At 41.6% G+C, this 27,876-nt stretch overlaps 1 long non-coding RNA gene across 1 annotated transcript; it reads right to left on the reverse strand.

Moving 5' to 3' along the window:
- Window positions 1-973: 973 nt before the first annotated feature.
- LOC144341517 (uncharacterized) lies at window positions 974-27,802 on the reverse strand. Its single transcript, XR_013418490.1, has 3 exons — window positions 26,017-27,802; window positions 22,958-23,033; window positions 974-2,616 (listed from the first exon to the last, which is right to left on the reverse strand). It is a non-coding gene; the product is annotated as an uncharacterized LOC144341517 (long non-coding RNA).
- Window positions 27,803-27,876: the final 74 nt, after the last annotated feature.

Genomic DNA, 27,876 nt, shown 5'->3' on the forward strand with positions numbered 1-27,876 from the left:
CAGTTTTGGTGATTTTTAAAATTAAATGTGAATGCTTTAAATGGAGCGAGCATTCTCCTGTTTGCTTGGTCACAATCACAGATTTACGGTAGCTGTTTCAGTACCAGAGACGTCTGAGTTTACGACCCATGATCTCAAATCATTTTCCTTACATTTCTCCTATAGCAGCTTCACACTGGGTATGTAATACATATTTAGCAAATCAATGAAGGAACAAATGCTGTATTTCCCACACAGAGATACATTCACTACAACAATCGTTTGGTCAAGGACAGTTTTACGTATTTTCATATAATTCTTTTCTTTTTAAAAATCATGTTCTAATGGGAGTAGTGGCTCATGCTCATAATCCCAGCACTTCAGGAGACCAAGGCAGGCGAAGTGCTTGAGCTCAGGAGTTCGAGACCAGCCTAGGCAACATGGTGAAACCTCACCTCTACAAAAAAATACAAAAATTAGCCCGGCATGGTGGCATGTGCCTGTAGTCCCAGATACTTTGGAGTCTGAGGTGGGAGGATGGCTTTAACCTGGGAGCCAGAGGTTGCAGGGAGCTGAGATTGTGCCACTGCACTCCTGGGTGAAAGAGCCGTACCCCTCACCACAAGAAAAAAAAAAAAAAAATCGGGCCGGGCGCGGTGGCTCACGCCTGTGATCCCAGCACTTTGGGAGGCCGAGGCGGGCAGATCACGAGGTCAGGAGACAGAGACCATTCTGGCTAACATGGTGAAACCCCGTCTCTACTAAAAATACAAAAAATTATCCAGGCGAGGTGGCGGGCGCCTGTAGTCCCAGCTACTCGGGAGGCTGAGTCAGGAGAATGGCCTGAACCCGGGAAGCTGAGCTTGCAGTGAGCTGAGATCGCGCCACTGCACCCCAGCCAGGACGACAGAGTGAGACACCATCTCAAAAAAAATAAAAAACAAAAAATAAAAAGTAATCATTTTCTCTTATTCTTTTTCTCTGTTGTTGCATGTTTTTCTTTATGGAAAATGTAAGGCAGGAGAAAAAGGATGCAAGCATAGAGAAAAAGACTATTACCTGACTGATGGTGCTATTTGACCTAATTTCAAAATGCCCTCTGAGTTTCTTTTGTGATGAAGCAAATATTTCACACTAACACCATCAGAGTAGAAGGTACATTTTATCTTTCCCTAGGCCAGGGCTATGTGATATAGGTCAGTTTCATTTTAATTAAAAAGGAAGAATAATTAAATAAATATTTTAACCGTGGAATATTTGCACAATTTTTATTAATAAAATCCACCCCCAAGTTCATCTCATAGGTCAGATCTTAGTTACAGAGAACAAGAATAAAGTGAATTTGCCGTTTATTAGACAATATTTCTAAACCTATTTGCTGTTCACAAATACAAACTCGTGGCAAAGTCCATAGGCAGCTTCCACAGAGAAGGGCTGTGGTGAGACCAGATGACTCACTGTTTGTCTGATTTAGCAGCTGTAATACATATTCTTGCCAGTGTGTTTTGTTCCCACTTAATTCCCAACTTACCGTCTTCTCTCTAATGAAAAATCAGCTCTGAAAAATTACTCACCAAACTGCCTTCAGTGAGTCGAAATCTCACTGTAGCCCTGACTAAGTCCTTTGAATGCTGGATTTTGCTAAGTTACCCCTGGGAGGCAGTCATTGCGAGAAAAGAAACAAATGCACAGAAATATGAACTGACATGCTAGACCATTTCTCTTCAGTGTGTCATAAAATCAGGGTGAGGCTCCAGAACCACACTTTGATTTCACACTTATCTCTCTGACCTTTCTTTTCAGAAATTATCTTCAAGGAAGTGTTTTGCGGTTATCCAGACGAAAGGCATTGTGTAAACTCATGGTACCCAACTCATCTTTGGTCTGTGCATAGAGGAAAGGAAGAGTTATTCTGTGAGCTTCATGGAAGAAAGAAGAGAATCCTTCTACCCCTACCCTACTTGCTTATCTGACTGTGGAGTTACAGTTAATTAAAAGCATATCTGACTTTTAATTAGTTTCTAGACTTTCTGCTGCTCTGGGGCCACGGCCAGTGCAGAGAAGGTACCATCTATCTCTGTCCAGTGACTCTGACACCTCCTAAAACTTTGTCAGAAGCCTGCTTGGCTCTATTCTCTTCTCTACAGCTCTCATTCCAGGGATGTGAAAATAGATACAAAGAAGGAAGCTCTTCAGGTACCTCATGGTCAAAAGGCAAGACAGTAGAAATGACAAAGAGATTGACTGTGTTCAGTCTCTTATGGAATGGAGGGAGCCTCTTCCCAGCTACCAGGGCTGCCATCACGGGCAGGAAGGAGGCAGGTAAGGTGCTTCTCCAAGAGATCCAGCTGGCTCTCCTACCTAAGGTGTGGAGACCCTACCACAGCCACCAAGGAGAGGCACCCACAGATGCTCTCCTCAGGGAAAGCAGTACCTCCTCTTCTCTGTACAGAATTAAAGAGTTCAATGATGGGGGGTGGGCATACGGTTGGAGCTGACTGCACTGCCATTTCCTGCTCGCGTTGTACTGCTCTGAGACTCCTCAGTGGCAATTTCTGTCATCTCCAAGGGGTAGTCTATGAGTAATAAGGAGTTTTCTCTCCTTCATACTTGGGAGGCAGCACTTCTTATTTCTTCCTGAAGTAAAAAAAAAAAAAAAAAAATGATATGTATGTGTATATATATGAGTATTTCTATATGTATGTATATATTAGTCTGTTCTCATACTGCTACAAAGAAATAACCTGAGACTGGGTAATCTATGAAGAAAAGAGGTTTGGTTGGCTCACAGTTCTGCAGGCTGTACAGGAAGCATAGTGGCTTCTGCTTCTGGGGAGGTGTCAGGAAACTTACAATCATGACAGAAAGTGAAGGGGAAAGCAGACACATCTTACATGGCCAGGGCAAGAGAAAGAGAGAGAGGCAGGGAGGTGCTACACACCTTTAAGCAACCAGATCTCATGAGAACTCTATCACTATACAGTACTCGTGGGATGGTGCTAAACCGTTCATGAGAAACTGCCCCCTTGATCAGATTACCTCCCACCAGTCCCCACCTCTAGAGTTAGGGATTACATTTCGACGTGAAATTTGGTTGGGGATGCAGATCCAAGCCATATCAATGTATGTTTATGTATATATGTATATTTATGTAAAAATTACACATATATATGTACATATATATTTATGTATACATGTATATTGAAATACATAATAGATATTGGATATTGAATTTATATATTATATATAAAATATATATTGAACATAATATGTATTATATAGATTAAATATCATATACACACATTTATATATTTTGTGTGTGTGTGTTTGGAGGATTTTGATTTGCATTCTTATCTCTGGCCAGATAAATAAATACCTTTTTTCTTCAATAGAGAATAATATACTCAGATCAACAGGATGACTAAGCACCAAGGTATGACTCAGCCTTTCTTAACTGCAGTTCTGTGAGCGAATTGTTTTCTAATACCCTAATGCATTTATTGTATGTAACGAATTAACTCTATGCATCTATAATGGTACTAGTTATGAATTAACTCGTGTGTATGCATCCAGAATGGTACTAATTATGTGCCATTCTTAGTACCATCCTTGGGAGAATTTAGACATAGCCACCCACATAATTTTCTATGCCCTGTCCTCTATCAAAAACGTGGCCCTGGATAGTGATAAGCTGTTCTCTCCGTTTAGAAGGCTAAAAAAAGGTAAGCAACAGGATTGAACAAAACAAAAGAAAGAATGCCTCACTACTGCACTGCTGACGCTGACTTGACAGTTTCTTCTCCTCTCCCTTCTCTCGCTCTCTCTTGCTTCCACTCTTTCCCCCAGGGAGAAGAAGGCTTTCTGCATAGACAGTGAGGCACCAGAAATGAGGTGCATTTGCAGCATCTGAAAGTGCGTTTTGGAAGCATTCCAATTCAGCTCAAAGTGAAATGTGTCAGATTCACTTGCCTAGAAAGAGACTTAAAGCTATCCATGTACATAGCAATATAAAATGTACTTCATTTATAACATGTGCAAATGCTGCCTATATAATTCAAACAAGTAATAAAGGTCTGAAGAACTGCTTTAAAATATGATGGATAATGTGTGTTTCAAGGCAGTAACGTTTGCTTTCTTTTATGCACCTGACTCTTGGCAGCCCTGTCTGGCAGTTTAAAGGGTTGAACAAACATTTATCATCAGTAAAATAGTCGTTCCTTCAGTATGTATTATGCAGCTATTATGTGCCAGGCAGTAGGGATTAAATGGAATCATATATATAATGGTAGCTAAAAAATGATTATGATGGTAATAATAATATTAATAGTTGTTATTTACCTCCGTAGAATTCCTTTTCCTTTCTTTCCTTTTTTTTTTTTTTTTTTTGAGACAGAGTCTTGCTCTGTCACCCAGGCCAAAGTACAGTGGTGCGATCTTGGCTCACTGCAACCTCCACCTCCCTGGTTCAAGCAATTCCCCTGCCTCAGCCTCCCGAGTAGCTGGGATTACAGGCACATGCCACCATACCCGGCTAATTTTTTTTGCATTTTTGTAGAGACAGGGTTTCACTGTGTTGGCCAGACTGGTCTCGAACTCGTGACCTCAGACCACCTGCCCGCCTTGGCCTCCCAAAGTTCTGAGATTACAGGTGTGAGCCACCATGCCCAGGCTCCTTTTCCTTTCTTTAACAACAGATCCTGATTCTGATTGCAGATTCAGCCCGCACCCAGGGGTTTCATTCCCCTGGTTCTAAGGACACATGACTCAGGCTTAACCCATAGAATGTTGCATATTCCTCTGTCTACAATCATTGATTCAGAGATGGCACGCTACCTAATCTGGTCTAATCAGAATAAATCTCAGGACTTGTTTACAAGCTACTGGAAAATATTCTCTCTTTTCACCCAAAGAGTAGCCTGAGAACATGTAGGGTGAAAGCTGTCCCAGCAATCTTGTCACCGTGAAGAGAGAGCCTGGAGCTTCCAGAGAAACTAAAGGGAGACTGAGAATGAAGTCAGAACAGTGGGCAGCAAATTGAAGAGGGAGAGAGAAATTGAGTCCTAATGACATAGGCATGTCTGAAGCCAGCCTAGTCCCTGGGCCTTACGGCTTCCTGAGCCAATGAATTTGCTTTCTGTCTTAAGCCAATTTGAGTTTGGTTCTATGTCACTTGAAACTAAGGAAGAACTAATTTATATAAATGATAATGCTGATAATAATAACACAAAGATAGTAGAGGGGAAGCCAGTGAAAACATTATGTGAGGGGAAAAGTCATATCAGATATTAAGACCTTATAGTTTTTATAGGAACCTTGTCTTGACAAAAGCAAAGCAGAAGCAAATAAGCCAGAGTGCAGGGAAATATTATTTAGAACTTCTGGCTCACTCTGTTAGCCAAATGGAATTAACCTTGGCCCAAATGGGGTATATGAAACAAAAACTACACACAAAATACTGTGAGGAAGAGTCACACTGTATAAAATATTTGAAGAGATTTATTCTAAGCCAAATATGAGTGACCATAGCCTGCGACACAGGCCTCAGGAGATCCTGAGAACATGTGCCCAAGGTGGTCAGGGCACAGCTTGGTTTTTATACATTTTAGGGAGACATGAGACTTCAATAAAATATATTAAAGAAATATATTGGTTTGATCCAAAATGGTGGGTCAAAGCGGGTGAGGCAAGGGGCTGAGGTTTCAACTTATAGGTAGATTTAAACATTTTCTGGTTGACAATTGGTTGAGTTTACTTAAAGACCTGGGATCAATGGAAAGGAATATCTGGGTTAAGATAAAGCATTGTGGAGACCCAAGTTTTTATTTGCTGAGGAAACCTTTGGCTACTAGACTTCAGAGAGAATAGGTTGTAAAATATTTCTTACCAGTTTGTGTTGATGTTAATGCCAGAGAGATATAATGAGGCATGTTTGATCCCACTTCCCATCATGGTCTGAAACAGTCTCTCAGGTTAAATTTTAAAAGAACCCTGGCTGAGGAGGAAGTCTGTTCAGATGGTTGGAGTGAAACAGGAAATTTTCCTTGACCCTTTGTGGGCCTTGAGACAGAGGTGCCTTGCTTACTCAGCCCACAGCTCTCAATCCCTCATGGGAGGGAAAGCACACAGGTGAGCAGGTGCAAGAGCCAGAGTGAGCACTTTTGGGCACTGGGAGGAGCAAAATTCCATGCTGGTCTCATGGCAGGGTCTAGTGGGTAGTACCTGCAACCCTGGAAGTCCCAGAAGGAGTATTACAGGTAGCGCTCCTTTAGCTTTGCCATCCGTGGATAGGTTAAGTGTTTAACTGCTCAGTGAACCCTCTGCCTTTTGGCGAGTGCAGAGGGTCAGTGTGATAGCCTTTTGTATCCTGAGCTCTTGTACAGCATCCAGGAAAAAACAGGTCACACAAATGAATTGAAGGATAGTAAAAGTGGAGAATCTTATTGCTAATGGAAGTGGCTCTCATTGGGTAGGGGAGCTGAAAAGGGGATGGAGTGGAAAGGTCTTCTTCCCCTGATGTCCAGCCTTCTCCAGCCTGGGATTTTATGGGTACAGGATGGGGGTCAGGGTGGGCCATGGGTGGTTTTGCAAAAGGCAACATTCGAGCAGGAAAACAGAAATGCATGTTCTCACTTCGGGCTGCAGTTCCAGGCTTGAGGGTGGGGCTTCACCAGGGACACCACCCTTTTCTGCCTAGAATTTCTCTGCCTTCTGTCCCTATCAAGGAAGACTTAGAATTTTATTTTTGGTCCATAATACTAAACCCATCAGGTTCCAGACAGCAGAGCACTTTCCTGGTCAAGCTTGCAGGTGCCCCAGGAAGAACAGATTTTTTAAAAAGCTAGATTCAGACTAGCTTTGTGCAACCAGTATAGGTAATTTTGTCAGGTACTTGCCTTAAAGCAGTAATGTCAAAATGATAAGAAAAACAAATTTTGAATCAGAGATATTGGATATCAGAGACAAAGTTACACTCTCTTACATCCCTGAAGTATACCCAAAGAAATGATTGCTTGATATGAAGGCAAACAGACCATTATTCGGGCAGCTACTGTGTTCAATCAAGTGGTGTTCAGACATAGTCCCAGTTTTTAACCACTAAAATGAATTCAGAAGTGCCGTTCCTCCTCCTATATGGCACTGTCATGTATCATATAACTCAGGAAACAGCCTGGAGTGCAGCAGTTTATTTACTGTCTTTTTTATTTCGTTATGTTTAAATACTCAGGTCCAAGGCTTGGCTGACTAGGACAGTGCTTATCAATTTCTTCACTTGGTAGATTTTCCCAAGTAATGAAAAAAGCCAGTAATGGGAGAGAACTTTCCTCTTGGATTTTAAACTTCTAGGAGTCCCCAGATTGCACTGGATTATCTGCCACTAATTAGAGGTTTGGAATTGGTCTGAAGGGAGAGAGGGCATATCTCCACAGAGAGGTCACACCTTCCTTTAAAAGCCATACCACTGTAGACTTTGTGTATCACTTCATAGACGCCTAAGGATGGGCATTTTTCCTTTTAAAATCCACATTGTTGAATGTTTTCTATATTATTCTTTTGGTACCTACCTTCTAGAGGACAATGTGGCAGACTGTATTTTTCAAAGATGGCCACAAAACTTTCTCTGGCAGTGGCAGAATAACCTTGCTACTCCTGCTTTAAGAATTGAAGTCTATTTCTGCATCCCAGCCCTTCTCCCCTTGAACTCAAGTAGACCCTTTGACTGCTTTGGCCAAAAGAATGTGGAAGTTACATTGTGTTAATTCCAGGTGTGATTCTTAAGTGTTAATTTTCTGCCTCTTAGAATCCAGCTGCCTGTGTGACTACTGTGAAATCCCCTTGCTGTAAAAAGCCTCAGATCAGGAGGAGAGGCCCTGAAAGATGAGACACTGTGTGTAAACAGAGAGGGTAACGAGCCAGGCCTGTAGGTGAAGGAACCATTTTGGAACACCAGCCCAGCCCAGTCTTCAGATGATTCCAGGGCCACCCACCATGTGACTGCAGCTGTGTAAGAAAGCCCAAGAAGGAACCACCCAGCTGAGCCCAGTCAACTCCAGAATGATGAAATATAACAGTACATTACTGTGTTAAGCTACTGAGATGTGGGGGGTAGTTTGTTAGACGCACCAATAGACAACAGATACCTGGAAAGATAGGTATCATAACAAGCAACAGAAGCTAATTCTGGCTGAGTGAAGCAGAAAAGTTTTCTGAAAGGACAGTGGGTAGCTCTTGAATCATCATAAGGCCTGAAGATCTAGCTCTAGACTTTGCAGGAAAGAATGCTCAAAGCTATGACCCCAACCATCTGGGGAGGAAAGCACTGACATCACCATCGCAGATATGACAGAGAGCTCCTGGCCCCTTGGTTTTGGTGTTACTAGCTCCCATGCCAGACTCTTGGCATGGGAAACTGATTTACATTCAGTAGAAACCATACTTTGAGTAGACATACTATACTACAAATTTTCTCTTTCAGTATAATTCAGTAAATCACAGAAGATATTCAATGCTTTATTATAAAACAGACTTTGTGTTAGATGATTTTTGCCCAACTGTAGGTTAATGTCAGTGTTATGAGCATATTTAAGGTAGGTTAGGCTAAGCTATGATGTTCAGTAGTTTAGGTGTATTACATGAATTTTTTACTTAGGATATTTTCAACTTACAATAGGTTTATCAGGATGTAACTCCATTGTAAGTCAAGGAGTATTTGTATACCTAAAGGAATATTTATTTTGCATTATGCCATTTCTGCATTGTTATAATATTTGTCTTTCTGATAAAGCTAGTGTTCTACAAAATTAACATAAAATTATTGTTCACACTAAAATTAACAGGGCCAATGGGAAAAATAATATTAGAATCACATCTCTTAAAATCTATGTATATTTGTAACCAGGGCATCAACAAAAATGGGAACAATATTAATAAGAATATTAGCACAGTAAAAAAAAAGTTAAATTCCTAATTAAAAAAAACATACACACAGTGTATAGGATGCTGAGCTATGGTGGCAAGGGCAAAATGTCCAAAGATTGGGAAAAACCATGTAATGAACACTTTCCAGACAGAACAGTGGGTAGAACTGAGCCAAAAATAAAAACAAGGGGTGAATGGACATCACAGGCACTACTATATTCCTCACTCGCCATGTTCAGCTGTGGGGGTACACTCTGGGACCAGCTACTGTTACTTATGGAGGAGAACATGAATAGGCTGGCAAAGTCCAACATGACTTCCATGTTGTACTGCCATTATTCCACTCTTTAGCAATTACATAGGAGCTAATTAGTATTTACAAAAATAGGACTGTAGCAGTGGCTCATACCTGTAATCCTAGCACTTTAGGAGGCCGAGGCAGGCAGCTCACCTGAGGTCAAGAGTTCAAGACCAGCGTTCCCAACATGCCCAACATATTTAGTAGCCTGTCTCTACTGAACATACAAAGAATTAGCCAGGCATGATGGCAGGCACCTGTAATCTCAGCTACTTGGGAGCCTGAGGCAGGAGAATTGCTTGAACCTGGGAGGCAGAGCTTGCAGTGAGCTGAGACTGCACCACTGCACTCCAGCCTGGGTGACAAGAGTGAAACTCTATCTCAAAAAAAAAAAAAAAAAAAAAAAATAGGACAGTAGCAGAACACAATGTATGTCTGTATGTGTGTATAATTTCATACAACCTCTGCCAACTAGGTGTTATTATATTATTCTCATTTTGTAAATGAGAAAATGGAAGCTCAGAGAATAAGAAATCAGGCCTATTTCAAACAGATCTAAGTGTTAAACTCAGACTTGAAGTTTGTACTGTTAGATTTTAAGATCAACGTTCTTCTTACCCCATCATGTGAAATGTTACTAAAAAACCAACTTCCACTTTTAGAAATTTAGACCTACTTCTCCAGCCCCTTCTTGGCAAGCAGATATGGCCCTAATGAGACTGGACTTACAAAGTCAATGAGGACTAAACTCTGATTTTTTAAAATCTTGCCCAAATTCCTATCTAAGGGGTCTGGGGAGTCATGCCCTACAAATCATAAATTCTCATCACATAGGCTTTATTTAACCCTACATATCATGACTTACTTTCCACTCTGACTCTGGCATAATATTACAAGACAAGGAAGAAAATAAAAATATTTTACCCCAAAACATGTTTCTTTGCCATATTTTGAAGTCGCCCTGCAAATTTGTTATTTGTGGGGAAAAATCTGCATCTGTAAAGAATCTCTATTAACATAGCTGGAAGATCTTTTTCTTCCAGACCTTCCCAATACTAAAGAGATTAACTAAGATCTCAATAGGAGACATTTGTCATCTACTGTCTCTAAGGGCAGCCACTATAAGACTTCAAAAGAACTTTGATCTCCACAGTCTTTATCTTAACCTGAACATTCCCTTTCTATCAATCCCAGGTCTTTAGACAAACTCAACCAATTGTCAATGAGAAAATGTTTAAATTCACCTATAGCCTGGAAGCCCCCTGGCTTTGAGTTGTCCCGCCTTTCTAAACCAAACCAATGTATTTCTTACATGTATTTGATTGATGTCTCATGCCTCTCTAAAATGTATAAAACCAAGCTGAGCCCTGACCACCTTGGGCACATGTTCTCAGGACCACTCATATTTGGCTCAGAATAAATCTCTTCAAATGTTTTACAGAGTTCAATTCTTATTCTTTTCATCAACATCAACAATGTCTTTGAAGCTGTAAACCAAAATTAAAATTCTAAGCCCTGCCCCAAACCATCTGAATGCACTCCCTCATCTCAGGGCACTCCAAAGTTAACCTGAAAAACTGGTTCAGGTGAGGGTGGAAAATTTGCGTGGATCTGGGGCGGTGTTGAACATGCTTCATTATACCCTCCTCTATTTTGGCATTTGGGAAAAGACGACCTGCATTTCACATCAACACAGATGTATTTATTTATTTATTTTTGCAGTTGCAAGATTTAATAGAGTGAAAACAGAGCTCCCATACAAAGGGAGGGGACCCAAAGAGGGTAGCCCTTGCCATCTCAAGTGCCTGGGTTTATATCCCGATTATTGTCCCTCCCACTGTGCTCTCAGGCAATAGATGATTGGCTATTTCTTTACCTTCTGTTTTTGCCTAATTAGCATTTTAGTGAGCTCTCTTTACTACCTGATTGGTCAGGTGTGAGCTAAGTTGCAAGCCCTGTGTTTAAAGGTGGATGCGGTCACCTTTCCAGCTAGGCTTAGGGATTCTTAGATTTTAAGCCTGATAAGAAACATTTATAATCTATTATCTCTGAAGCCTGCTACCTGGAGGCTTCATCTGCGTGATAAAACCTGGGTCTCCACAACCCCTTATCATAACTCAGACATTCCTTTCTACTGATAACTCAACCAACTGCCAATCAAAAAATATTTAACTCTACCTACCTATAATTGGAAGCCCTCCCCCACCCTTCAAGTTATCCTGCCCTTCCAGGTGGAACAAATGTCAATCTTACATTTACTAATTGATACATTATGTCTCCCTAAAAATATATAAAAGCGATGTGTATTCTGACTACCTTGGGCACATGTCATCAGGACCTCCTGAGGCTGTGTCATGGGTGTGTCCTTAATCTTGACAAAATAAACTTTTAAATTGATTGAGACCTGTCTCAGATACTTTTGGGTTCACAAACCTAAAGATTGTTTCACATCGATTTCCTCAAAGGTGAAGACTTGGTTTCTTGGTTCCTTGCACCCTCCAGTGACTCAGCCTCAGCCTGCTCAGACCTGACTTCATGAGTCCATGAAACCAGCAGGTGAGTTTCTTCTGCTTTGGTAGTTAGTAATCAAATGATTGCTGCTTTAGAAGTATAACTCCATTTTCCAAAGGGAGTTTCTAATCCCTTTGCATAATATGATATTTTTCTTGCAGAATAAACATTTCCCACTTCTCAAAGACATCAAGAGAAAGAAAATTTTTCTATTGTAAGCATAGATCTCTGCTAATTTGCCTTCAATGGATGCCTACGCCAACTAGTTGAATAAATAAAAATGCCTGAGTGGAGGCCTGTCAAAGAGTGGATTAAATTCAGTCTTCTGAGTCTAAAAGCACCCACCAAATACTCTGCAGCTGATAACACTCAGTAACAGAAGATGATGTTCACAGTCCAGCCAGCCAAATCAGGAGCTGCGATGTGCATAATGAGTGAAATGGCTCCATGTTAAATGGACACAAGTCGGCAACCAGATTTAAAACTCTTTGAGAACATTAACCTCCTGGCCAGGCCTGGATTAAAAGAGAATTGTTAACTATACTTCCTAACAAAACTGTGTAGCAGAGATATATTTACAGGAAGGAATCTGAGACTGTTACCACTGGATAAACTCCTACCACTTAGTAAACAAGAGTGATGAGTCATTTAGTGCATTACTTTTGCATTTTCCTAAATGACCCTTTCAGGGGTTTGGATAATTGATGTCATTCTTAACCTTGCCTTTGCTTAGGGCAATGGCTCTCATTGTAAATATGCACAGAATCACTTGGAGGGCTTGTTAAAACAAGATTGCTGGCTTTGCTACCAAGAATTTCTGATTCTATACATCTGGGGTAGGCCTGGAGAATTTGCATTCCTAAAAATGCCCAAGTGATGTTTTGAGGACTATAGGTTTATCTCAGAGACACTGCGTGTTTGGTTCTAGATAATAAGAGAATATCACAATAAAGTGAGTCATACATTTGGTGTTTCCTAGTGCACATAAAAGTGATGATTACTATATTGTAGTCTATTAAGTGTGCACTATAACATTATGTCTAAAAAATGTACATACCTTAATTAGGAAATACTTTATTGTTAAAAAATGCTAATGATCATCTAACCCTACAATGAGTTGTAATCTTTTGACTAGGGGAGGGTCTTGCCTCAGTGAGGCTGCCGACTGATCAGGGTGGTGGCTGCTGAAGGTTGAGGTGGCTGTGGCAATTTCTTAAAATAAGACAACATGAAGTTTGCCACATCAGTTGACTGTTTCTTTCCCGAAATATTTCTCTGTAGCATGCAATCCAGCTTGATAACATTTTACCCACAGTAGAACTTCTTTCAAATATGGAGTCAATCTTGTACATCTCCATCAGAGCTCTCGGGTGACCAGGTGCATTGTCAATGAGCAACAATATTTTGAAAGGATTTTTTTGTTTTTTTCTAAGCAGTAGGTCTCCACAGGAGTAGGGCTATTTCACTTTCTTATCCTACATGTTTTCACAGGAGTACTGCTTTTAATTTCCTTCAAGAACTTTTCCTTTGCATTCACAACTTGGTTAACTGTTTGGCACAAGAGCGTTAACTTTCAGCCTGTCTCATTTTAAACTTGTCTGCTTCACTAAATGTAATCATTTCTAGCTTTTCATTTAAGAAATTCATTAAGAATTTCATTTGTTCCCTTGAACACTTGGCGGCCATTATGGGGTTATTTATTAGCCTAATTTAAACACTATTGTATCTCACAGGATAGGGAGACCCAAGGAGAGGGAAAGAGATGGGGGAACAGCCAGTTGGTAGAGCAGTTAGAACATACACAACATTTTATCAATCAAGTTCACCAACTTACATGGTGATGGTTCATGGCATCCCAAGACAATTATAATAGTAACATCAAAGGTCACTGATCACAGATCACTAAAACAGATATAATAGTGAAAGTTTGAAATACTGTGAGAATTACCAAAATGTGACACATAGACATGAAGTGAGTGCATGTGGTTGGAAAAAATGGCACTGATAGATTTGCTTGATGCAGGGTTGCCACAAACCTTCAATTTGTTTAAAAAAAAAAAAAAAAGTGCGCTATCTGCAACGTACAGTAAAGTGAAGCTCAATAAGACAAGGTAGGTTGCATTGTCCTGGAGAAAGCCTGAGCACCAGGAAGACTCCATCTCCATTTTGTTCCAAGTGGCCAATCTGAGGTAAACATTCTTTAAGCTTCTTTGAAATCAGTGGATTTTCAAAGAAATCATCATTTTTAGAAAGCCAAACATATTTCTTCATATGTGAGCTGCCTGTCTCTGTCCTAAAAACATTCTTTCTGTTTTATTTTAAAAGATGGAGAAAGAACAGACCCATTTCTGGCTACTAGAAGAATGCTTCTTACTCTCCTCTCGTGAGTGCTAGCAGGCCTAATGTGTTTCCAGTTGTGTGTGGGAGTATGTGTGTGTCACAGAACAAAGTTGTTTTACTGGTGCACAATGTATTTTCATATATGAGCAATTTGATAAAAGCATCTCTCATAAGAATTCTGAAGAGTAGGCCCGGCACAGTGACTCACACCTATAATCCCAGCACTTTGGGAGGCTGAGGGGGCTGGATCATGAGGTCAAGAGATTGAGACCATCATAGCCAACATGTTAAAATCCCATCTCTACTAAAAACACAAAAAATTAGCTGGGTGTGGTGGTGCGTGCCTGTGGTCCCAGCTACTCAGGAGGGTGAGGCAGAAGAGTGGCTTGAACCCGGGAGGCGGAGGTTGCAGTGAGCTGAGATTACGCCACTGCACTCCAGCCTGGTGACAGAGTGAGACTCTGTCTCAAATAAAAAAAAAAGAATTCTAAAGAGTATTCTTGCTTAATCTATTCTTTTTTGTTGTTAATTCCCCTGAAGTACTTTAAAGCAAATATCAGGTGTCTTGTCATTTCACCCTGCAAACTTTGGTATATCTCTTTGAAAACTATAGATATTTTCTTATATGACTGCAATGCCAATATCTTAATCAATGAAATTAACAATTCCTTGGTATCATTTGAAAGCAGTTCATGTATAAGTTTCCCTGATTGCCTCAGTTCAACTACAGCCCTTCCACCCCTATCAGTTTGGAGTAGTTAGAATTCAAATAAAGTCTGTTCATTGCATTTGGGTATTATGTCTCTTAAGTATCTTTTAATATAGAATAAACCCTTCTCTTGCATCTTATTATTCTTTTCCTCCTCCTCCTCCTCCTCCTCCTCCTTTTTCTTACTTTTTAATCCCAATGATGTAATGGAAAAACAAGGTCAACTGTCTTGTAGAAAGTTCTATTGTATGGCTTTGACTACTTCTTGGTGGAATTGTTCCTCTACCCATGTATTTCATATAAACTGGAAGTTAGATCTACAAGATTGATTGAATTTAGGTTATACTGTTTTGGCAAGAATATCTGATCAGTGACGCTGCACCACACCAGGAGATCCATGTCTAGTGGTCTTGCTCTTAGAGATGTTCAGTTTCCAGTGAGTTCAGTTAAGGCCATCTTGATCCCCACTTTGTGCAATTTCCTGTCAACATATTGTCTCATGGTTGCACCTGTTGGTGATCATTCAGCAGAGTTCGTGGGTTCCTGGATAGATATCATGGAGCTGAAATCAGAATTTCCTTCATGGCTAGTGTCAACCCCTTTCCTCTCCCTTGCCTCAGCAAAGTGAGTGTGGGGGCATTGATGTCAGCTAGTGCAGGCAGTGTTTGGGACTGGAGTGCCCCTAGTTTGGAAGTTGACTTTCCAGCTCATTCTGAACTTCCCACGAGCACTGCTTTAAATGTTCCAAGATGGTGGGCAGTGTCACTTAAGGGTGCTTTTGCTCAGAATATTATCTCATAGTATTTACTAGAACAATGAGTAATTGGGAGAGGTGTCCATGGCTGCCTGTTCACTTCATTTTCAGGATACTTTCTGAAGCAGGGGATTTCCCTGGCGCCTTTGCAGGACTCACAACAGGGGTGTCTCATTTACTCAGCCTGTCACTCTAAACTCCTCCCAGGAGGGAGCATGCAAGCGAATGAGTGTGGAAACTGGACCAAATGAGCACTGGAACCGGCCACTGCTTCAGCATTCATGAGATCAAACTCCACTCACTCAGATCCACTGTGTTCCATCCTTTGTGGGAGGGAGTGCGAGGTGAGTGGGTGCAGGAACTGGCCAGATGCTTTAGCACCGGCAGGAGCAAACTCTGTGCAGGCCTCATGGAGGGCAGAGCGCCAGTGTGACCACCTTTTGTATCCACAATTGTGGCTTCCGAGCTCTTGTCCAGCATCCAGGAAAAATGAGGTCTGTATGAATGAACTGAAAGATGGTAAATGCAGGGGATTTTATTGCCAACGAAAGTAGCTCTCAGTGGGCAGGGGAGCTGAAAAGGGGATGGGGTCAGTAGGTAATCTTCCCCTGAAGCCCAGCTGTCTCTGGCCAGATTCTTTTCCAAACTTACGCCATCAAGCTGTCCTTCTAAAGTCAAGCTGCTTCTCTCCAGTGTCCAGCTGTAGTCCTATCTACCAGCTGAATCTGGGGTTTTTATAGGCGCAGGATGGGGTGGAGTAGGGTCCATGGGTGGTTTTAGGAAAAGGCAACATTTGAGCAGGGAAACAGGGATATAAGCTCTCACTTTAGACTGTGGTTTCAGGCTTTTCAGCATGAGGGTGGGGTTTCCCTGGGGACCCATCTTTTTTCTGTCCCTACCACTTCTATTATGTGCTTTGCATGTGGCTAACATATTTCTGTGCTGAGAATCTCACAGCCACATTCCCCTATGTTCAGGGAAGTATTACATATTTCCCAGGGTGTGTTTGGAAGTTCAGTGCTTTCCTCTTCAATGCATAGTGGTTCCTTTCTCCCCATTTCCTTCATTTACTTAACAACAAAGGGACTAATATTTCTGTTATTATTTTTTAATGTCAGGAAATCCCAGTTATTTCTCACAGTGGCAACTCTTTTTCTCTGGGAAAAAAACAAGTTTCTCTAACAGTTGCTCTGACTATAACCTATAAAGACAACTTTTAGAGCTCATCGAAGAGTTAAAGAGGCACCTCATTTGCTTATAATGCTTTTTATGTGTGGGTCACTGTACCTATTTCTGGAGGACAGAATTTGGTCTATAGGAACATGGTCAGGCCCAGACCTAATTCTGAGTAGGAAAACCATGTCTTGGCCATGACCTTGAGCCCCCTGCCTTTCCTCCCTTCTCTTGTTCCCTCATCACTAAATGCTTGTTAGCTGCCTATATTGCTGCTCTTGACTCTTTGCCCTCATCACCAAGGCAGACAACTGGTTTTCTTTTCTTTCTGTGTTCACTGCAGACATTGAAGTTCTGCAGTTTCCAGCAAGCAAATTGGGCACAAAAATAGTCTCCTTCAGTTGAGTAAGTGATGGTTACCTGGATGGGAGTGATACATAGGAAGCTTGTCATAAGAAGAAAAGTACCATTTACAGGGCAGACAATTGATTTATAAGCAAAGAAAATAAAGAAGGAATGCTTGCATGATTTTAGATGGACCAAAGGAAAATACACCATCAGGGTTCAGGGAGTCATCTCCTCCATTCTTTTCCTGCTCAGTGGCCTCCTCTCCTTTTTGTAAAGAGTCTTAACTTTCCAATTCACCAGGTATAACCTCAGCCTAGGATGATGGTAGGAAAGAGAATGGTGGGTTTGGGTGGAGGAGGAGGTTCTTACTCTCAGGATATTGGGCCTCTTTTCCCTAGTCTCATGTCTGGAGCTCTCCATTAAAGGTCTGACTTCCAACTTAAACTGGACTCTAGATCTCTGGGTCTGAAGAATCAGGCTGGGTCCAATTGATGCTAAAGGCCTGCCCTTTCCTCTTCACCCCTGGGCTGTGCTCTCTCTCTCTCCATCCATCCATTATCTATCTATCCCTCTATCCATCCATACATCTGTTTTATTGGGGCTGTCTTTCTGGTTACTAATATGCCAGCCCCGAGCCTGTTCTGCAAGTGGTGTATGCAGTGGGGCCTGAGAGGCAGAAAGACTGGTTCCCATGTAAGACTCCAGAATCGCTTACCCTTTCCTTTTCTCCTCACTGTGGACTCCTCTCTTTTGATTATTTTTCCCCTGTCTGCTCCAAGAAAGGACACAAAACTCCTCCAAGGAGTGCTGGTAAATGTAGGCTGGTGGAGCCTCCCCAGAAATACATGGAGCTGAGCATCACCCTTGAGGGATCGGGGGAGACCCACCATGTGCTCCACGACTTCTTTATGATAGTACTAGGCCTTGAGCCCACTGATCAGCTTGAAATCTGATGACATTGAAGAGCTCATTGGGCCTGAGTTGCATGGAGCATGGAGCACCTCACATAGAGCCTACAGCCTAGTGGTCAAGTGTCTGCTAAGCTATGAGGGCAGCTAATAGCCTTGCCAAAGCCTACCTCACTGGGGGAAATGAGTTCGTTGCCATGGCAAAGTGGAACTGTCTTTGTACCTATGAACTGTTATGTGAGCCTATCAAGGAATGTCAAGCTGTTTCCAGTTGGCCAAGTTCTATTCTGTCTGCCCTGATGCCTCAAGGAGATAAAAGACCTCGGCATTCTCTACAGCTTGCTGGATATAAATCATCACATGCATCCTGCTTTCAAGCAGCTGCTGCATAATCCTCTGCAGGCACCGAGTGGAGTGAAGGCTTAGAACAAGAGAAGGAGAGCCATGGGCAAGTACCATACATGTTGTCCTATGTCTGAAATGGGTGGACCACTTTAGTACAAGAATGTTTAATTTTACTTTTCTCAAGAAAAAAACATCCTAAGGCAGTCCTAAACTATTCTGACTTTTGAAAAAGAATAATAATGAATCTGGAAGAAGTAAAACTTCCACTCAACTCTATTTTTCCCTCTAGGTTGAGAAGGTCAACAGGGAGGGGCAGTGTAGGCATGGGTTGGAGACTAGTTGAAAGGATATCATAAGGAAGAGAGAAAAAGTACATTTTGTATTGTTCCAGAAGCCAAAACAAAGAAACAAGAGTTAGAAAGTGGCAACAATTTTTTCTTGATATAAACAAATGTCTGTTTGTAAAAAAGAGTTTTTTTGTGTGGTAAAAGCCCAACTCAGGAGCATTAAGTACCTTGATGTTCTTGTGCAACCATTGTCACCATCCATCTCTACATGGGTTTTATCTTTCCAAACAGAAATTCTGTACCCTTTAAATAATAACTCCCCATTTCCCTTCCCCCAGCCCCTAGGAATCACCATGCTAGTTTCTGTATCTCTGAATTTGACTGTTTCAGGTGCCTCATATAAATGGGATCATATGGTATATATCCTTTTGTGTCTGGCTTCTTTTTACTTAAGAACATCAGACATTATGATGTTTTCAAGGTCCATCCACATTATAGCAAGTGTCAGAATTTCCTTCCTGTTTAAAGGCTGAATAATATACTGTTTTGTGTATATTCTAAATTTCATTTATCTATTCATTTATCAATGGATATTTGGATTGTTTCTACTTTTTGGCAATTATGAATAATGCTGCCATGAATATGGGTGTACAAATATCTGTTTGAGTCACTGCTTTTAATTATTTTATTTTGGGCTTTAAATATATTTTCTAATGCACTTACCTAGATGAAAGATCTGTCTGACCTTGACGTCTATACATTCTCCTTTACTGGAGCTAATAAAGTTCCTGGAATATGCCCAGCTTTCAAAGACACCATAGAAGAGAGTGCTATCTCTAAATAGGACATTTGACTAACCCAGTGACTCTTAAATCCGGTTCTACATCTAAATCACATGAGTAGCACCTAGAAATTGTAGCTGCCTAGGAATCTGATGGGCACCACATTAACAAAGTGATTAAACATAACATCACGAATTATGAGGCATCATGTGTCTTCTAGTATGACATAGATCATTATTTATACTACAGCATTCCTGCCCAAAATGCTCAATCTGAATCTAATCATGAGGAAACAAACCCAAATTGAGGGATGTTCGGCAAAACAACAAAAAAGTCAAGGTCGTTAAAGAAAAAAAGAAAATGATGGATTCTGTCCTAGGTTAGAGGAGACTAAAAAGGCATGAAAACTAAATACATTGCGGATTCTTGATTGGACCATGAATGGAACACCAAATACAAAGGATATTATTGGAAAACTGGGAATGTTTGAATATGGATCGCTAGATAGTAGTATTGTTATATTGTTAAATTTCCTGCATGATAAGTATTATTGTGACTATGTAGGTGACTATCCTTGTTCTTAGAATAAAAATGCGTCAATATCCTTTTCTTAGAAAAAAAATGTGTCAACATATAAGGGTGGAGTGAAATTATATTTGCAACTAATTATCAAAAGATTCAAAAATATAGATGTGCGTGTGTGTGTGTGTGTGTGTGTGTGTACAGGCACATAAATATATAAAGAGATATAAAACAAACGTGAGAAAATGTTAATGACAGTGAAACTAGGTAAAGTTTATACAGTTTTTTAATTGAACTTTTCATGATGATGGCAGTGGCGGGCCATCTGGAGCAGCCACTACCATCATGCTGGCTGCAGTGGTGAGATGTGGATAGTGGCAGAAGGAATGGCTGTGGGAGCAGCATTGGCAGTGGTAAGAACCCTGTGTCCTGCACCCCTGAGGCAGCTGCTGTGCCACTCCCACCCTCACATGACCAGGAAGGACCTGCTTCCTGGAGCAGGCCTGGAGACTCCACTGCAGCCTCAACCTCACTCCTCGGTATGTCCCAGGAGCCCCGAGCACTCACAGGGCTGGCCCCAGGAGCCACGGGTTCATTTGTGTGGGGCTGACTGGGAACGCTGTGCCACCTGCACCTCGCCAGCTGCTCTGTGGGGAAAGCACAAAGAGGAGGCGCCCTGGGATGGCATGCTCCACAGAGCCGGTGGGAGCCCCACCCCTTCCAAGTTGGCAGGACAGGAGCTCTTCAGGTGCAACTATGGCTGCCCAAGCCACATCTGTGCCCTAAGTACCCCTGCGACCTAATACCTGGGATCAGGCAGGAGCCCTACCCTGCTAGGCGCTCTGTGGACCCAGGCATCTCTGTGCTCTGGAGCCAGTAGCAGGCAGGAGACCTGCCCACCTTGGTGCAGCTGCAGCCACCCAAGCTGCAGCTGTGGACCCAGGCATCTCTGCACTCTCTGAGGATGGAAGGTGCCCCTCCTCAGGCTGGAAGTGCCTGCTTCCACTCTCTGGCTTTTTCCTGCTGTCGGCACCCACTCCTATCACAGAGCCAAGTTGAGGCCGAGCCTGGGTGCTGTCACAACCTGTGCAGACACTTGGGACAGCACTGACATGCCAGCCCCCTTCTTCCTTGGCTCCCTTCAGACTTTGGGTGCCAATGAGCATGGGAGGAAGGCCAAGGAGGTGCTAAGGGCAGCTCAGTGCTGGCCTGCTGGCGCCCCTCAGCACCAACAGCCTGGGCACCATGGATGGTGGAAGGAGGCAGACAGGCTCCTGGGCAGAAAGGGGCAGGTCCTCAGTGAAGCCCCACCTTCAATCTGGGGAAGGCCTGAAGCCTGGGGGCCAGGCTGTCAGTCACACAAACCAGAGTGGGAACTTCTGGTGCTTTTTCTGGGCCCACCAGTGGCCATCCATGGACCAATCTGCATGCACTTCCTCCCCTCTGAGACCCATAAAAACTCCAGACTTCAGCCAGATTCAAAGAGATGAGAGGGTGACCAGCTGCAGAGAGGAGCTACCCTCTTTGCTGAGAGTTGAAGAGATGATGGTCTGACCTGCCTGCAGGGAGGAGCTACCCTCTCTGCTGAGGGCTGAACACCTGTTGGGACGACCTGCCTAGCAGAGAGGAGCTACTTACTGTGGGTCTCCTCTGAGCTGTTCTATTGCTCAATAAAGCTCCTCTTTGTCTTGCTCACCCTCCACTTGTCTGCATACCTCATTCTTTCTGGACATAAGACAAGAACTCAGTGTCAGGCCTCTGAGCCCAAGCTAAGCCATCATATCCCCTGTGACCTGCACGTAGACATCCAGACGGCCTGAAGTAACTGAAGAATCACAAAAGAAGTGAAATTTAAATGGCCTGTTCCTGCCTTAATTAATGACATTCCACCACAAAAGAAGTGAAAATGGCGGTCCTTGCCTTAACTGATGACATTATCTTGTGAAATTCTTTCTCCTGGCTCTTCCTGGCTCAAAAAGCTCCCCCACTGAGTGCCTTGTGACCCCCACCTCTGCCCGCCAGAGGACAACCCCCTTTGACTGTAATTTTCCTTTACCTACCTAAATCCTATAAAACGGCCCCATCCCATTTCCCTTTGCTGACTTTCTTTTCGGACTCCGCCTGCCTGCACCCAGGTGATTAAAAAGCTTTATTGCTCGCACAAAGCCTGTTTGGTGGTCTCTTCACATGGACGTGCATGAAACTCAGGAGCCACCAAATGGCAGGGCTAAAAGAGCTGTAACCAAACAGGGCTGAAACACAGCCCTTGCTCACCATGTTACGGGTGACAAGAAGGAGAGAAGAGAGAAGGAGAGAAGAACTGGAGCCCTTTAGGGAGCCCAGACCTAGGAGCTCCCTGAGCCAGGGCTGTGACACCTTCTTTAGGTCTCTGCAGTTGCTGGCATCTCCAAGCTTCCAGACACCACCATGTTGCCCACTGTCAGCCATAGAAGCTGCTTGCGGTATTCCTAGTCCAACTGCAGCCTCACACGGAGCCTGTGCCTGTGCCAGCCTGCCTGCCCCACTGCAGCCCACATGTCTGACTGTGCGCAGTGGCTGGACCCCACCCTTGATCACACACTCCTTGCTGCTCTGTGCCTGGTTCGCCCTTGGCAGGTGTGGGATCCAGGAAGGTAGCATGAGCTGAGCACAGCCTGCCAGGCCAAGGAGGCATAATGAACCCAGTGGGCCCAAGCAAAACTGGGCCAGAGGAGCCACTGGCCACAGAGGTTTCCAGCTGGCAAAGCGACACCCCAAGCATCCCGTAACAATGTTTTTGTTGGGTTAAAAACTTTAAAATAAACAGCTAGAGGCAAAAAGACAGTTTCCTGAAGTCTCTGAGAATCTGAAGCTCCTGGGGCAGGAACTTGTACTTTTGGTGGGATCTTTGTGAGACCCTGAAGTGACCACAGAGCACCAATCGGCAAGTTAACGTGTGGGAATGACTAAACTCAGTGTCTTCCTTGGGACTTTTCTGATGTAAATTCTGGAATTTTCTTGAAAGCAGTATTTCTAAACCGTGGGGGAAAAGAGGGATTATTCAATATTCGGTACACTAATGAGAAAAAAGAATCTGGATGCTTACCTTTTACTGCAAAATAAGTAGCAGATGGGTTGGATGTTTAAATAAATCTTTTTTTAAAAAGCACCAGTGAAAGCACCTGAAGAAAATATAAAAGAATCTTTAAATTCAATCTTGGAATGAAGAAGGCCTTTCTAAGGAAGAAACAAAACATAGAAACACAAGCAATAGATAAAATTGTCTATATAAGAGTAAAAAAAATTATTCACAGCCTAAAATACTTCAAAGAATTACAAAAGACAAACTACAAATGGGAACTATTACTAACAAAACAGATGACTAGAGCTAATTTACTCCATATATAAATAAGTATGTTTTACAAATCAAAAAGAAATAGCAGTTACTGAAAAACAGTGGAAAAATGAGTGAAGGATGGGTGAAGAGAGTTCATAGAAAAATAGGTACAAGTACCTCTTACACATACTATAAAGTTTGTCCGTTGCTAGTCATAGTAAGACTAGTGGACATTAAAATTAAACTGAGATACTATCTTTCAATTTCTAGATTGGCAAAGTTCCTGAAGTCTGACAGAGCACTATTTTACAGAGGCTATGGGGAAACAGGAGATTTCAGGCATTGCTGGTAGGCTTGCAAATGATGCAGCCTCTTTGGAGGTGAGGTCAGCAACATCAACCAAAACGTTAAATGCACATGGCTTTCCACCCAGAAATTTCATGTCTAGGAATCTATCAACAGATATTCATGTATGTGTGCAAAGATATAAGATATTAACTGAAGCATTATTTAAAATCAGTCTAGAATAACCTACAAGTCCATTAACACAACATTAAATCAATATTAGAACACCTGTATAATGGAACATCTATATACTGTATATCTCTTAAAAATTAACTGAATATGTGCTGATATGGGATTTTCTATAAGATCCGTAAGGGAGAGAAAAGCAAAGTGGAGAACAGTTTGTGCAGTATGCGCCCTTTTATGTTACAAACATCTATATTGTAATGTTTTATAACAGGAAGATGCTATGGAAACTATATAATAAACCATTAATAGTAACTATCTCTGACTTGGATTCTGCAGGAGGATAGTTTTTTCAATTCCTCAAATAAGCAAACAATTTTTCAGTGATCGTATTTAGGGTTGGTGAGGGCATAAGAATATAGATATTCTCATAGACCGTTAGTGAATACACAAATTGATCCAGCCTTTTTAGGGGCCAGTTTGACAATGCCTCTGAATTTTAAAAAATGCTTATACCCTATTAACCAACACTTGGAATCCATCCCACAGAAATAAACAAAATCATGAAATTATCAGTACCTAGTGATAATTTTGGAGCCAATTAAGAAATTAATCAATATGAATTTAAAAATCGAGAGGCTGTGATACAACATCTGGTGGTCTATTTAGAAGTGGGATTGAATGTCAGAAACTGTGGAAATTATGATTCCTAATAGACTTTAAATATGAATCCTGATCACATATAATAAAATGACTAACAAAAAACCAGAAGATAATTAGAAGCAATGTGAGTGTATAGGTGATAATTCAAATTATTATAATGTCTCATAGCAAAATGACTTAACACAGCCTGTCAAATTTGAATCATATAGATAAAAAATAAATTTGCCAATTGTAATGCTTTATATAATCTCTTGCTCTCCCTTGCTTTTCTTTTTTCTATAATCTACTTTTCTAATTTTATAGGGCTAATTTAGGAAATAATATTTCTGTGGTAAAGAAACATTTATACAACTTTCATCAACCCTTCAGGTTACTCAGGGCCATGGCACACATTGGTGTACATTGTACATTGCCCAGATCTAAGAGGTGCCCCTCTAGGGGCTGTAACATGGATGAGGCCCCTATGGTTGGGCTGTGTTCATCTGTACAACTGTACATAGCAGCCATAGTTTACTACAGTTCTCTTTTCTAATATTTAAGCATAAAGTTATTACTTTTCCATTAAACATAGCATGTATAAAATGGTCCCATTGAACCTAGTATATTTCTTTAGAGCAGCAGTACAATGGGATGGTTACAACACAGATTTGAAAGTTTTGCTGGCTGCATTTGACCATCAACTAGCTGTGTGATTTTGTATAAATGACTTATCCTCTTTGTGTTCCAGCTTCCTCATCCATAAAACAGAATAATTATAGCTCAGTCAGTAGTTGTGAAGATTTAATGATGTGATCTGTGTAAATTGCTTAAGCTGAGAATCTAAGATAAGTTAGCAGCCAAATATGTTCAACCTGACTGTAACAAGGGAAACCAAATGAAGGTCTCTGCTGTTCAGCGTTGCTTTGTGATCCTGAAAGGGGTGGCTCATTTGGTTATGGTTCACTAGAGAGTTCTGCCCACCTCAGGGATTTGCCATTGCTGCAATTTTCCATGATTTGAAATTACAATGTGAATTTTCCCACATGAACTTTTTAAATTCCCAGCAAATGCAATCAATAGAACAAATCTTGTATTTTGCCTTTATTTTAAAAAAAATTAAAGATTGTGCATAGTAGCTACTTCAGCACCATCATTCAGTAGTTATTAAGTAAATGCAAATTTTTAATATTTGTGTATTGGTCTGAGGAGTTTTAGTGCTGGTAGCCTGTTGTAGTTGATTTGAAAATTTCACAACAAACCGGCGTCTGTGAATTGTGACTTACCCTCTGTGGCCTGCACCAGACTCAGTTGCAGCTTTTTACTGTATTAAGCTCATATATCACCAAGAAAAAGTGATACAAGTGTAAACAGCAGATTATAGACATGGCCTTATCCAATATTGTAAAGCACTTTCTGTGTACATTATTTATTGTTTACACCTGGGAACACAAATTTATTCTGTGTTGAGAATTCAGAGATTTCATTCATTAAGGAAGATGGTGTGAAAGGATCATCAAAATCCAATATCTTCCTGCCTGAAGTTCAAACATGCCTTTCAATATTAAATTAAACATGCCTTACAATATTAAACATCCTAATTGGTGGTGGCCATCACAGAAACCCACACATGCATTTTTGCAGAATTTAACGCAGATGGTTATCTCTTCTGGCTGAATCACTCAGTGTCACCAGGGCTTTCAGGTGCTTCCCCTTACCATTTGACCTGGGCCTGTTATCTGCCTGCCTGTCTGCTTCCCAGCCATGGGCCGAAGGGGCCTGAACACGTGCACATCCATGAACGATATCTTGATGTATTTTCTTCAGGAAAAAAAGCACACACAATTCATAAGGCTGAGTTCTGCTTCCTTGTTCAATGATTTCCTAGGGATCTACCTTCTATATCTACACTTGGGTATCTCTTGTCAGTTTGCTTAAGATTACAGGTTACAACAAGGAATTGCTGCTCCACTTATTCCAACACTGCCTTGCTCTCCTCTTTGAGGACTTAACATTTAAAAATTGGTTTTGTTTTGTTAATAGCTCTAATATTCACATGGCTTAAAATTCAAAAGGTACAAAAGAATATACAGTGAAAAATTTCCCTTCTTCCCCTGACTCCCAACTATCCCATTCTCTTTCAGAGGCAGCCAATGTTATCATTTTCTTGCGTGTTTTTCCAGAGGTACCACATAAATATATGCAGTCTCTCCCCTGCTTTTTAGCAACTAACGTAAGTACACTATATGTAAAGTTTTATTTTGTGTTTTTGTATTTGATACTGTGTGTATACTTTATGAAGGAACCGTCTATCTGGGAAGGTTGCCTCTTTTTTGACAGCTTCAGGAGATGCCCACAGGGACTGGATGGAAAATAGACTGTCTGCCAAGCATAAAGATAAGTGCAATCAACTCTTCCACATGTGGGGAGATGGATCTCACAGCCAGGGGATCATTCTTACATCCTCCTCAGGGTTTAAGATAACACGGTAACTTCTCAATGCCAAACCTAGCACTGGCCACCTGGTAGGTCTCAATAGATGTCTGTCAATCAGTGAATAAGAAAAAAATGTTAGACGTACTGAATTCACAATAAACATGTTGCAGAACCAGTAAAAGCTGTTCAGAATCCATTAAAAGTTTTTTGTGATGAAACAAATTTAGCCGTATCTTTTTCCTGAACCAAGAGTACCCTCCACACCCCCCCAACTCCCACAAATGTACTAGCCTTGGGGAAAAGACTGGGTGAAGGTGTTACCACAGGCAGCAGAGGGCAGCTGTCATCCAAGCAGAGTGTAAACTGGAGTCCCAGGGAGGTGGCAAGGGAATGGGAGAAGCAATCAAGCACTGGGTCTGATGGGCAAAGGTGAGGCCAGAGACTGCAGGCAAGGCAATAGCTAAGATGCTTAGAAGGTCAACAGCTAGGGGAGGAGCAGCAAATAGGGCAAGACGAGATGCTCAGGTGATAGGACAGGAACCAAAGCAGGGAGCTGAGAAGTTTGCTCCTGTTGGCTATCTAGCCGGGGAAGAGTTTGGCCAGCTTAGTAAGCGTACAGGTCAAGTGATAAGTGGTGTGGTCTTTTAAGGCCTTTGTTTTGGCAAACCATACCTTTTTAAAGGTGACTGTACACTTGGTGTGTTGTTCAAATCCCTCCTAGGACTCCCACTTGAAATCAGTCCATTTTTCAGCCGTCCAAGAAAATAAGTATCACACTTTATAGTCAAATTCTACACACTGCAGGATCAAGAACTCAATTATATATTTTTTCTACTTTTGAAAACTAATAAGACAGCTAGATAAAAAATAACAAAAATGCTTTGATACAAAGGACCTTAGAAGATACAGGTCATGTCTGTTTGTGACGGAAACTGCTCAGCTGAAAGTGATTGACATTTTATTTGAAGGCTTAACATGAAATCCTTCAGATTAGTTTCACTGTTCTGCTATCAGAATCAGACTGAAACACCAGGCAGGCCATATTCAAGCCCAGGGTTTCTGTCACAAGGCCTGGAGATGGCGTGTGGGTCTGAGATCCCCAGATAAAGCATTTCCCATCAACATTTCCCTTCCTGAGAAGT

Source organism: Macaca mulatta, chromosome 6 (assembly GCF_049350105.2).
Source record: "Macaca mulatta isolate MMU2019108-1 chromosome 6, T2T-MMU8v2.0, whole genome shotgun sequence".
Classification (NCBI taxonomy): Eukaryota; Metazoa; Chordata; class Mammalia; order Primates; family Cercopithecidae; genus Macaca; species Macaca mulatta.